The sequence below is a fragment of the Hemitrygon akajei genome, chromosome 2, assembly GCF_048418815.1.
Source record: "Hemitrygon akajei chromosome 2, sHemAka1.3, whole genome shotgun sequence".
In the NCBI taxonomy this organism is placed as follows: domain Eukaryota; kingdom Metazoa; phylum Chordata; class Chondrichthyes; order Myliobatiformes; family Dasyatidae; genus Hemitrygon; species Hemitrygon akajei.
The window spans coordinates 64,231,079-64,244,674 of record NC_133125.1 but is presented as its reverse complement, the minus strand read 5'-3'; the positions used below and the strand labels follow the sequence as shown (position 1 = coordinate 64,244,674).

The 13,596-nt window shown below is 41.7% G+C and overlaps 1 protein-coding gene across 2 annotated transcripts in view; it reads left to right on the top strand.

The window, feature by feature from the left end:
* pax5 (paired box 5) overlaps nucleotides 1-13,596 on the top strand; it is a 267,399-nt gene that overhangs the window by 30,389 nt on the left and 223,414 nt on the right. The gene's annotated exons all lie outside the window — the stretch shown is intronic.

The window sequence follows — 13,596 nt, the reverse complement described above, 5'->3', positions numbered from 1 at the left end:
TATTTCTCTGGCAAAAGAACTATTTTATCAATGAATCTAGGCCTATTGGAATCACATCTGCATATATGATGTCGCCACTGCCTAAATATAAGAAAGCTGGCATTAATGTTCAAATTTCATATCATATATCAAAATCAAATTCACAATTCAGACAATGATCCGAACCTGTCTTGGTGATAGACGATGATGTATAATGGTGGAGAGGTGTTTCTCGGACTGGAGGTCTGTGATCAGTCTGTTCCATGTGGATCAGTGTTTGTGATTTTATAAATGATTTGGACAAGTAGGCTGAGTAGTAAGTTTGTAGGTAACATACAGGTAGGTGGAGGAGTGAACAGTGAACAAGGCTGGCCATTGATACAGCAGGATCAGTTGGAAACGGCTGATGGATCTTAATCCAGATGTGTCAAGTAGTGCATTTTGGGAGGTCAAGTGTAAGAGGAAAGTGTACAGTAAGTGGCAGGGGCATTGATGCACAGAGGGATCTTGAGGCACAAGTCCATAGCTCACTGAATGGGGCAATGCAAGTGGATAGGATGGTAAGGAAGTTATCAGGCATGCTTGCCTCCACAAGTTGGGAAGTCCTGTTGCAGCTGTGTAAAATATTGGCTAGGCCACACTTGGATTATTGTGCGCAGTTTTGATCGACACACTATAGGAAGGATGTGGAGGCTTCGAAGAGGTTTAGGGTTAGGGTTAGGAAACGTTCACCACTTATTACTTATCTCTAGCCTCATCCCTTCCCTTCCCCATGCAGGTCCATCTGCCTGTTTCCTTTTCTTTATCTATTTCAACCTGCCACCCACAAGCATCTGTCTCAAGCCTTCCCCCTCTTTTGCCCTACAGCTGACTCACTCTGCCCCTCCAACTATCACTTCCTGGATCCTGTCTCATCCCTCCCTCTCGTTTCTATCCACTGGCCATCTCTCTGTACTCGGAGTCTCGATGCCGGGTTTCTACTCCCTTTGCCTCCCCAGATGTTGCTTGACTGAGTGAGTTCTTCCAGCTGTTTGTTTTTGCTCCAGATTCTACCATTTTCCATCTTTTGTCTTTCCATTCACGATGCTGTTGGATTGGAGAGTAATACTATAACAAGAGGTTGGGTGGTAGGGAAGCTTGGACTTTTTTCTCTGGAGTGCCAGAGGCTGACGGATGACGTGATAGAAGTGTGACAGATTATGACTAGCATCGATAAAGTAGCTAGTCAGAGTCTTTTTCCCAGGGTGGACATATTGAATGATAGAATGCAGAGGCCTAAGGCGAGATTGGGAAAGTTTAAAACAGATTTGTGAGACTTTACACACTGTGGGAGGTTCATGGAATGTGCTGCAGGGGACGTGGTACAAGCAGATACTTTGGTAAGATTTAAAAGACAGTTAGACAGACAAAGGGAATGGACAGTTCAAGCAGTTGGGATTAGTTTAGATTGACATCATGGGCAGTACAGACATGGTGGCACAAGGGGGTGGGCCTGTTCAGGTGATATACTGGTACTGTTCTGTGTTCAAGCTGACAGATGATGTAAGAGACAAATGGGACAAACTCAGGCTGGTGTTGCCAGTTTGGAGTGCCTTTAGAATAAACTGGCATCCCGGCGCATTCATGTACTTGTGTGGTGAATCACATCACATGACACTATGATCAACCTGAAAGCAGGTTGTACATTCATCAATTTACATATCTACTTGAACACCTGATTCTCGTCCTTAGGCTCACGTCTGAGTATGCATTTAGCTACTGGGATATACCCTCCCCCTGCCCCCCCACACACAACCCCAAATTTTCTCCCCTCCAAATCCCACACCTCATCAGTTCTTTTTATAAGGATTATCAGATATCGGCTGCTTAACCCATGGTCAATTTTTTTCCTGGCTGTAATCCTTAAAATTTTACGTGTGTGGTGTTTCTAGAGCTATTTCAATTTGCCAAACTCTGTTCGTGTGTGGCAAGCAGTGAAGGGTACTGCTGAGTGCATAAGCCAGCTCCCGTGCAATTAACCATGAATGCGAGAGTGATCTACACAAGATGTTGGAAATAGGGAGGAGGGTTCACTGCCTGTATGTTTAGGGAATTGTCTTCTCACTTGACTCTCAGCAATGATCAAAGAGTGAACATCAGTATAGATATCTTTACAAAAACCTTTCACCAGCTGCAGTTACACTTCCACTTTGGAGCAATGTATCTCCACGTTGCTATTGATCAATGGAATAAAGGACTTTTCACCAAAGTATCTTGTTCCTAGCACTGGAGATGTTTGCAAATCTCATAGTTCTCCATCTGCTGATGTGTAAAGAAGGTCAGTAACCCTCTCTTGGAAATAACTGCATTTAATTTATTCTTACCAGGGAACCATAGACAGAGGAAGCATATGGTTTGCTGGGATCTCCATCCTGCAGGGTGGCATTGACTGCACACACTTTGCTTTGCAGAAATTGCCTGTCAGCTCTGCTAAAGTGAAATTAAATAGGGATTCCACTTCTTCAATTTCCAACTATAGGTAGCAAACCACACCGCCAGCTGGCCAGTATCTTGACAATAACCATGTGGTAGTTCATCAGGTCCATTACACCAGCTATTGCATATTCCATCCACCATGTTAACTGATTAATGCTCTGCTACAATGATAACTAGAGCACTGAAACAATGCTGTCACTGCCCAGAGTCCTACCCATGACCAACCTTGCCTTGGTGACTGGAAGGTCACAGTGGTGGGGTAGTGTGGGGTTAGGAGACGAAGGGGAGGAATGAAACAGGTGGAGCCAGTTTGCACATTGCTGCTTTTTTGGGCGGTGCCTGAAGAAGTCAATGAAATGTAATATGTGCACGTCCTACCAAAAATGCTGGAGCAACTCAGCAGGCCAGGCAGCATCTACAGAAAAAGAGTAAACAGCCAACGTTTCGGCTCAGGACTCTTCATTAGGACTCATGTCTAATGAGTTCCTCCGGCATTTTGTGTGAGTTGCCAGCATCTGTAGACTTTCCCGTGTTTATGAGTACATCCGAATCTACCATCGAGAGCTCTCACAACTTACTTCAGTCACTGGCAGTCATGTTGACCACAAATTAAAAAAAAGTAATTGTTAATGACTATTAATTACAAAATATTTTTGACTAAGTTATTTAAAGCAATTCCTTGCCATTTGTTCCCTACTTAAATTGTGATGTTGAGGATATTGTGGATCTCGTGACGTTAGGTAATTCATCACATTGTGCCTGGATTACTGATCCCACAGCAAAGCTGTTCCTGGGTTCTCTGGCCTCTGTCTTGTTCCACTCCCAGGTTCCGTATCTCCCTACTCTCTGCTCCTGTTCCTGTCATCTCTGGCCTCATTTGTCACTTTTGCAAATTACAAGAACTAATACATTTTCCCGCAATTTTATATGTCCTTTCTGCAACTTAGTCAGCACCTTCAGAACTTCATTCCATATTTAGGTAGGCCATTTATTTGTGTGTTATTTGATTTTAATTACACATCATAAATTACTTGGCTTAGTGAGCCTGATGATATTTCTGATGATTGGTTGTCTATTGGAGCTAGAATGAAATCTGAATGCTCTGTCGATTTTGCTTTTTAAAATTATCTTGTTTTATTATTAATGTTGTTTTCCAGCCCCTCTGCCTTCCCTTTTGAAGTATGTGCTCTGTTTGAGATTTTATAGTATGGAAAATTTGCAAGGTGTTTTGCCCGAACAGAGGTGTGTACTTGGGCATAGTTATTACAACATTGTCTGTGTTACCAGTTAATTGAAAGGCGGCTATAGAGTAGAGCAATAGAGACAGTAGTAGTTAGCCATATTTACTGAACTGTTCAAGACTGGGAGTGGGGATGTAATGTACAATTCATATCAGAGTGGTTATCATTTTATAGAGTACATTTGGAGTGTGATATTTTTCTGACCTTCTGGTTTTGAATATTCCTGTCACCAAACCTTATTTGCCCATTGTGTTGTGCACTGTATTTTACCAATTGAATGTCATAATGCTTGGCGTTGCACTATTCAAAAATCTAATGCGATATTGCTCCAAAATAATCCTCCTCTAAGATATTTAAGATAAAGCTGCTTGACTACTGAATAATACTTTTTCTATCTTTTATAATATTTGATCTATCACATATTTTCGAATGACATTGTAATTATATCTCAGTAGTCTGCATGCAAAATGCTCTCTTTCAAATGAGTTACTGAACACTATTTTAGCCATGCAAATAGATTGCATAAATAAATATAGTTTTTCACAAACACATTGTCTGAGTACACTTTCACAGTGGCATTGTTAAAGATTAATTGTGCTTGAATTGAAAGGTTTATAATCCTTGAATAATACTTACTACACAGATTGCTGCTATACTGCATCAGCAGATTAGTTTTGTGTATTTTCACCATTTAATAGAATTCAAAACAATTTTTTCATGGTTTCTTTAACATAAAAATGAATATCTGCAGTAGCTTCAAAAGCAAAGGAACTTATGGAACCAAATGTAACCTCAGGTCATCTAAATGTTTCTTACATCCAATAAAGTATGTTCAAAATGTAGGCAATAGAAATTTAAGAAATAGTCTTCAGATAACATGGACCTTCAACCAACAATTTGAAAATGACCAATAATAGTTTTAAGTAATTTGTTTGAGGGACACATATTGTCAGAAGAACAGGGATAATGTTCTTCAGAATGTGACCACATACCCGCACAAGAGAAAAGTCAGGTCCTTGGTTTTAGAATTTCATTAAAATAACAGGGTTTAGAAACATAGCTGCACTAGGGATTGGGGCTTCAATCCACAATCTGCTGTTCAGGATAACTATGATATGACTAGGAACTATAGGCTCCTCTGCAAATCTCACACGTTATCCTGACTTGTAAATATATCACTGTTTTTCATTGTTGCTGAATCGAAATCCTGGAACTCTCCACTCAACATGCTTGGGGAATACCATCACAAAAAAGAAGTTTACAGTTTATGAAGAATGCCTGAAGATTTGGAAATTGTTCTATATTATTTCTCTCAGATCAGTATATGTTTAATGAGGTCAGGATTTCTAACTCAAGGAGTATGGGTCTTGTGTGGAAAAAAAGGACATCGTTATTTTCTTGCAGAAAAATTTTCCTCCGATTGTCTCCCCTTCACTTGTCTGAAAGCTGTTGAATATTGGTGGCATGAGTGAATGTGGTAAAGTAGAAGGGGTAACTCCAATAGGTCAATAGGTACATTTAATGTCAGAGAAATGTATACAATGTACATCATGAAATTCTTTTTCTTTGCAAACATCCACGAAAATAAAGGAATGCCCCAAAGAATGAATGACAGTTAAATGTTAGAACCCCAAAGAACCTGCCAGCACCCCCCTCACATGCATAAGCAGCAGCCAGCAACAACCCCCCCTTCCAACCAACAAAAAAAGCATTGGCGTCCTCCACCAACCACTCAAGCATGCGGCAAAGCATCGAATGGACACAGACTTACAGTACCCCAAAGACTACTCGTTCACCTGGTAATTCAGCATACCACGGGCTCTCTCTCTCTCCATAATAAGGGAAAAAGCGGTGTCCCTATTTCACAGCGAGAGGGGAGACATAACAAACAACTTGCTGATTTATGGTGTTAAAAGTCTGTTGCAATCCCCTTTTCCGAGCTCTGTGGCCAGAGAGTTGGCCCCAAAAAGGCTCCGGTCTCTGGGCACACAGCCAGCAGCTAACCCACTGCTTCCAGCTTTCCACGTTCTCCCACAATGCATCAGGCAGTGACACCGGCCTTGAATCAGCCCGTCTCCAGAGCAACGAACATCCGGAACCCTGAATGCGGACTAGCCTTCCTGGCTGCATCCTTGGGATATCAAAAAGTGGGCAGTCTTGAGGCGGGTCCCATTCTCACAGAGTAACTCCAGGTCGGGATCTTCAAAAGAACCTTGAAGAGGGAAAAAAAGAGAATCAATGATAGAAATAGAGCTGTTTCCGAAGATGTAAGCAAAGGAGTCGCTGTTTAGCGCCATCATAACTAAGCTCCATCTTCCACATCAGCTTTTCACTAATGGCACCTCATTTTTACCAAGAAGGAACTGGGAAAGTGAACAACTCTGCAGTGAGGTTTTATAACAAATAATCCCGGATATTTCCCTCTAACCCCACAAGCCTCAGTGACAGTAAAAATACAAAATTCATTTTGGCTGAGCGCAGCTGATCTAGCTCTAATATTGGAACATTCTTGTCCTCAAAACCCAACTAATGACATATTTTAAGTGGCAACTTTTATGGTTTTGAATGCAAACACATGGATCTAATCTAATATTTCCTTGGAAGATATTGGGAAACTGTTTGAGATCGAATACTCATATGTTATAAGCAATTGTTCCTCATAAACTGAGTAAAAATCTTTAAATCTGGCATGTTCAGGAGCTGGATGCTGGAGCAGCAGATTTTTGAATGTTATTTAAAACGTTTCGATGTTACTGAGTAGGATTATAAACCTTCCAGTGATCCCAGTTAGCTTAGAGGGAGTGCAGGAATTAGGGCCTAGGTGTCTGAAAGGGATAAAAGAATCAGTGCCCAACGAGCTTGGTACTGAATGGCCAAGATATCCAAATAGATGGACAGCGGGTTAGAATATTTCATTGTTTCTAAAGCACTGAGGTCATTCTAATGCCATATAAATGCTATATTTTCTTTAACAAAGAATTGTGCTTTCAGATCCACTTTGATTTGATAAATAAAGATGCTTTTGAATTTAATAAATTGTAGCAAGATGATGACAAAAGAAAACTTTGCTGCCTCAAAGGATGATGTTCAGAAAGGAGTCTGAGAGTTGGTTTTCAAGGCTTTAGGCAATATGTGGCTCCTTTTGCAGATGTATATGGACTGTTTTGATTTTTGAGACCTTGTCTTATAGCCTTTGCTGAAGTCCACATGCATTTGAGGATGCATGTATACTGCTCATACAGTATTTATATATGTACTTCTCAGTGTGTGTGTCTTGTGGATTGCAGTTATAGAATAGGGTGGAATTATGACACCCCATGATGCCAAGTTGCCTACAAAACACACAGTTCTTTTTCTTATTGAGATAATGGCGAAGAGCAGGAGGTGCACAGGGTGCTCATGCATTGTCCCTCCCTGAACAGAAGCACAATCAAGGGACAGGAAAGAGAGCCAGTGCTTTCAGGGAGGGTTGAGGATCAAAACCTTCAAGGGACTTAGCAGAAGTCATCAGCTTCAGGGACAATGGGATAGAGTCAGCAACAGGTGAACAGCAGATGCCATTTCATTGGTTCTTCACTCAGCTCTGAACAGTGAAGATGCGTACATCAGGATGTTTTATCATCTCCTCAAAACTCATCACTAAGCTCTGAGACCTGGGCATCGGTAGCTCACTGTGCAATTGGGTCAGACCCCAGTTCGAACAGTTTGGCAGCAACATCTCCCCCACACTCACCATGTGCACTGTAGCACCCTGCTCTACCCACTTGGTGCTTGTGATTGTGTGGCTAAGTACAGCTCCAATGCCATATTCAGGTTTGCCGATAACACTGCAGTTGTTGGTCCAGTCGAAGGTGGAGATGAATCATCATACAGGAGGGAGAGTGGAGATCGGTTTGAGTGGTGCACAGTGACAACCTCAGCAAAACCAAAGAGCTGATTATTGACTGCAGGAGAAAGAAACCAGAGGTCCATGAGCCAGTCCTCATTTGGAGATCGGAGTTGGAGAGAAGTCAGTAGATCTCAATCCCTAGGGATCAACATATCAGAGGATTTGTCCTGCAACTGGCACAGAAGTGTCACCACAAAGAAGGCTCAATGGTGCTCAGAAGTTTGCATAATTGAATCTGCTTGGAATGGGTATTCTTCCCCAGCTTCACTTTCAGATGAAGCTCTCCAGTCACTCTGAAGACAGGATCAGGGCTTCTGTATTTGAAAAGGGTAGCTCATTCTCACATGAGGATTGGGTGGATGGAAATGGAACTGCAGACTGTGGTAGGAGTTACCACGTCCATGAGAGTGAAGCAAGGATGAGTAGGTGTCTGTGGGTTGGAGGATTTTGCTTTAATGGCTAATGATGTCGAAAAATCGATTCCAATTTAAAGGCTATAGTTTAAGAATAAGGGGTAGGCCATTTAGAACGGAGTTCAGGAAAAACTTTTTCACCCGGAGAGTTGTGGATCTATGGAATGCTCTGCCTCAGAATGCAGTGGAGGCCAATTCTCTGGATGTTTTCATGAAAGAGTTAGATAGAGTTCTTAAAGATAGCAGAGTCAAGGGATATGGGGAGAAGGCAGGAACGGGGTACTGATTGTGGATGATCAGCCGTGATCACATTGAATGGCGGTGCTGGCTCGAAGGGCTGAATGGCCTACTCCTGCACCTACTGTCTATTGTCTAATTTGAATCTGACTTCTTGTTTATTTATTAATTCTGTAATAGTCAACTTATATAAATCTTTAATCTTTAATATTAATACTGATTTCCCAATGTGCTTGTAGCAGCTGTTAGTGTGCATGATGTGTTGCTAAATTCACAAGAGGTTAATAATGTCTTGCGGTGCCAGTATTGTAGATTTATCAAGAAATAGTCTGTAACTGACTGCAAGGAAATTCAATAGCCATTATAGATGTACATTGTTCTGTATTGGAAATAACAAAAACGTAGAGAGTAGAATCCTGATGAATTGCTTGATTGTCAAAGGAAGTGAAAATTTTATATTATTATATTTGTGAGTGGGTGTGCTGATTTCATTAGCAAACTTTATGCTCAACATAGATCAGTTTTGGTTCTGTTACTGTGTTTTGACTTAGTGACAATACCTACAGACCTGCACCAGGTTCCAGCCACGTCACCTGAACGCTGCCGACAGAATGTGATATTACTAGTTTGAAGAGATCATAAACTGTAAGCCTCCTCAGCTGGATATAAAAGGACCCAATATTGTCCAAAGAGCAGTTCATTTTCTTCAATAGTGAGTTCTCAATTAACATTGGTATACCCGATTACCCTGCTTTTTTAGAGAAATTTGCAGCTACCTTATAACAGTGACAACAGGTGAAATACAGCATAAAGACAAGAGATTCCATCCTCCCTGTCAGGTATTTTGAAAGTCACCGTGTCATGATTTTAAAGAACAACAGTTGAAGCAGCATTGTATCATATTGCCTTTATTTGCTATGCTATTGCCAGCAATTTGCCTACAAGAAGTTTTTAAAATTGACTTAGCTAAGTCTTGGGAAAGTGAAGGAGGTGGCCAGAACTATATGTAGTAAATGGAGGTTTCTCTATTACAGACCTGAGATATACTTCAGCAAACGTTTTTCTTCTAGACTTTTATGATAGTTCAAATAAGTGTTGCGGACATTAGTGCTAGCTGTATATTCTCATGATGTATTGATTTCCCCAGTTCCATCTGTTTATTCCTCCCCCATCTGGCTTAACCTGAAGGGTTCAAAAACAATCTACTGTTCTTTCTGTATTAACTTGCATCTGATTGTTAGGACATTAGCTTCATGTTTACCTTAGAGGCTCACAGAACATTGGTCGACAGGGATAAATGGAAAGCAACATCTGTAAGGCTCCTGCATGAATTTAGTGAGCAGTTTTTCTTCCTCCAGTTTTTGAATTAAGTGGACTTGCAGCAGATGTTGTGCCTTGGTGGGTGGTACATTGCTGAGTCTTAGTGTGAGTACATCTGTTGTGAATTGTTATTCAAAAGAGAGAGCCTTAACCCCTTGTCTCACTGTTTAGGAGTGACTTTGGAAATGCTTGAAGGGAGCTTTCAAAAGATTAATGCAGGCGATTTACCCCTGACTACCTGGGTGACCATAGGCATTCCCTCTTCTACATTTCAGTGTAATTAATATAGCAGCAAGACTAAGAACACTTTGGTTAAAGAGTCCCACTTGCACCCTTTGATGTCAGAGGCTCTGGCTCCTACTGAAAGTTTATTTTACGAAAGAACTTGCAAAGTGCCTTTGACTTTGAATGGAATCCCTGCTGTATGCCAAAGGCTTATCGCTGCATTGAATTCAGTTTCATTGTGCTTACGCTCCCCAACAAGTTTTCAGTTTTCATTTCAGTCACAAGAGCCGAGAAGGTGAAGCTGTTAATCACCTGCTGTGTGAAATACTGGAATACATACAAGGACAACGTGGTCTGTGCGCCAAAAATATCCAGCAAAGCTGGCCAGAGCTTCTGAATAGAGTTTTGTTTGCCTCCGAGTCTGATTTGTAAAGGACTGACTAATGGAAGTTCTGGGTGATAGAAACATTGACGGAAGCCCATTCATTGTTTGAGGTCCAGGCCTGCTGCATGAACAAGTGGGTGGCAGACTATGTTCTCCCTGTCAGTCGTGCCGTTGTTACTTTGATCTCCCCCAAGTGCTTGCTTCCTCTTACCAATGCTGCTAAGGCAGTCAGGCAGCACTTTCCTGAAAGATCAGAAGACAATTGAATCCTCGTCACAGAGGAACTAGCATTTGTTTGAGGCACCAACTGTTCTGGGACAGCATTTGAAATACGTAACTTCAGTGAATTTTGCTACGCTTTGTATTTTTATCCGGCTTTATCAGAATGATACTGACTCCTCAAACTACCCCCAGCACCTCCAATTGCCCAGAATTGCTATTCCCACCAAAAAGTTACAAATATTCTTTTGACTTTTTATTGAACCAGAATTATCTACCAACTGCACTCTCCTTTAATAACTTAGGAAAGTTGTTGCTCTTTGAAGACATAAAGGTGTGTAAAATAAGGATTATATCAAATGCACTGAGTTTCATGAGAGAATAAAATTGACCTCAAGATTATTCATTGTCATTCATCAGTATGCAAGTGTAAAGGAGAATGAAATGATTGTTACTCAGGATCCAATGCAGCATTAAAAAACACAATAATCATAAATACAAAAGATTAGTTTATACATGCACATTTACATAGACTGGCTGTATCTAAAGCGATGCTGTACATGAGGTTATTCTGATAAGAAATGATTAAGTAGTGGTGGTGTGGGGGTTAATGGGTGCAGGTGTTGATCAGCCTGACTGCTTGAGGGAAGTAATTGTTTCTGAGTCTGGTGCTCCTGGCTTGGGTGCTGTGCAAAAACTGTATGTCCTTGATGGCGGGCAGGCCGGTCGGTGCTGGCGATGCATTGGACAGTTTTAACTATCTGTTGAGGAGACTTCCTGCCCACTGCCGTGCACTTTCTTTACCACACAGCGAGGCAACATGGTAGGATGCTCTCCACTGCACATCTGCAGAAGGCTGTGAATACTGATGTGCACCCAGCTCCCTTCAGCCTCCTCAGAATGTAGAGGCGTCGGTGCACCTGCCAAGAGGCTTTCTAAATTGTATTTACAAAGTGCTCGAAATGACCCCAGTACACCCAAAAGTGCTTCAGAACTAATTAAGCACTCCTTTGGCGTGCAGTCACTGTTGTAATGGAAAGTCAATTTGCTCGCAGCAGGATTCACAAATATGACAATGAGTAGTTAGAGTGTTTTAATGATAGTGTAGGAGGGGTAAGTGTTGGTAAAGTGACATGGAAAATTCCCTTTCTCTTCAAATAGTGCCTTACATTCTAAAGGATCACATGGGGCCTGAGTTTAATTTTGCAAATCACCCTCATCAGTGATCCAATCCCTCTGCAAAGCACTGAAGTGAAAGACCGGATTATGTAATGGAACTTGAAGCTAAAGTCTTCTGAAATAAGATGAGAGAGCCACTGGAGCCAAAATGATGCAAAGTTTGCTCTTTTTCTCTCTCTCTCTCTCTGGAAAAAGAACATACCAAGATTTAGAAAATTGTTAAAGGTATTAAGAAAACTAATTAAAACAAATTGCTCAGCACATTGAAGTGAACCGTACATTAAGAGAAAGGAGATCAAAGTGGGGACTGAAACCAGACAATGCCGGAAGAATTGATGAAAGATCCACTGACTGTGTGTTTCTCCCCAAAGATGCTGCTGGAGCCTGTATCCAGCATCTTCTGCTTTTGTTTGGATTTGCAGTTTTTAGATCTGATACAGATGAGGAAGCGAGGGAAGGAATGATAAACGATTGGATAATTCTTCAGAATGGCCTCGGATGTGGGCTCTAGGAACAATTGATTACAGGTCTGGACAGGGATCTGGTGAGCTAATGTTAAATAGTCACAGAATCATGCAATATACAAGGTTTTAAACATACATAGAACATAAAACAATACAACACAGTACAGGCCCTTCAGCCCACAATGTTGTGCTGACCCTTAAACCCTGCCTCCCATATAACCCCCACCTTAAATTCCTCCATCATGTCCGTGCTGGCTCTTTGAAAAGAATTATATTCAGTTAGTTAATTCCCCCTGCTATTACTCCATAAACTGTGTCATTCATGTGAAGACTTCTGTTTCTGTCTAATATCTACACCTGATTCCAGTGATCTCAACTTCAAAGAGCCACAATTACTCCTCTGCGTTCCTAGAGAGCAGTTCCGGCCTGTTCTTGCTACCGAGATGACCTCATACCTGGCGGCTGAAAATAGAGGGCAGGCATTTAAAGTGAGAGGCCAAGGTTCAAAGGGGCTGTTGGAGCAGGTTTTTCCACTCAAAGGGCAGTGGGTGGCTGGAATACGCTGCCAAAGTGGGGGGGGGGGGGTCAGATATTTATTTATATATTAAGGTACATGCCTCCTGGCCCTTGGAGGTATGCCACCCAGCATTCCCCTGATTTAATCCTAGCCTAATCATGGGACAATTTACAAAGGCTGTGGGAGGAAATCGGAGCACCTGGAGGAAACACATGTGGTCATTGGAAAAACATAAATTTCCTTACGAGCAGCGGCAAGAATCGAATTCAAGTTGCTGTAAAACATTGCACTAACCACTATGTTACCATCCTGCCCCATGACAGAGATGTTAGAGAAGCTCTTAGGCACTTGAATATGTGGAGAATGTAGGGATATGGATGTGTGTAGGTGGAAGGAATTAGTTTAGTTAGGCATTTAATTACTAGTTTAATTAGTTTAGCATAACATTGCGGGCCGAAGGGTCTGTTCCTGTGACAGATCACAGGAAGTGGATTAGGAGCAGCCTTCACCCAGACCCTGACGTTCACCTTCCAATAGCTAGCCCAGGACTATGAACAGGGCAATAATCTGCTTCAGCCCCCGGCTGGCTTGCTTCTCTGTTTTTTTTTGTCATTTTCCGCTCAGTGATAGAAATGACCCTTCTGAGCAAAAGGGTCTTGGTTGCCAGATGCTGCAAAATGACACAATCATTTCAGAAAAGAAAAACTTCTGCGGGCGCATCATTTTCATATTGGCCCATATTACAATAAATCACAAAGCCACAGATCTTGAATGATAATTGTGGCACAACGGGGTCTGCTCACTGCTCTGTTCGATCATCCTGTGGTGGTGTGAGACAGGACTAGCTCCTTTAGCGGATATGTCAAGTTGCAGCAAATTAAAAAACGTAATTGCCACTGTGTTCAGCTCCATCTGAATTGACACAGTGGTCGCCAGCCAATAATTTCACTCTGGAGATAGGCTACTAATGGCAGAATGCCACACTTAGCAAATTATTATTCTAAAGGATGTGTTTCTGTCCGTAATGATACCGAGGAGATGAAAAGACTTTTC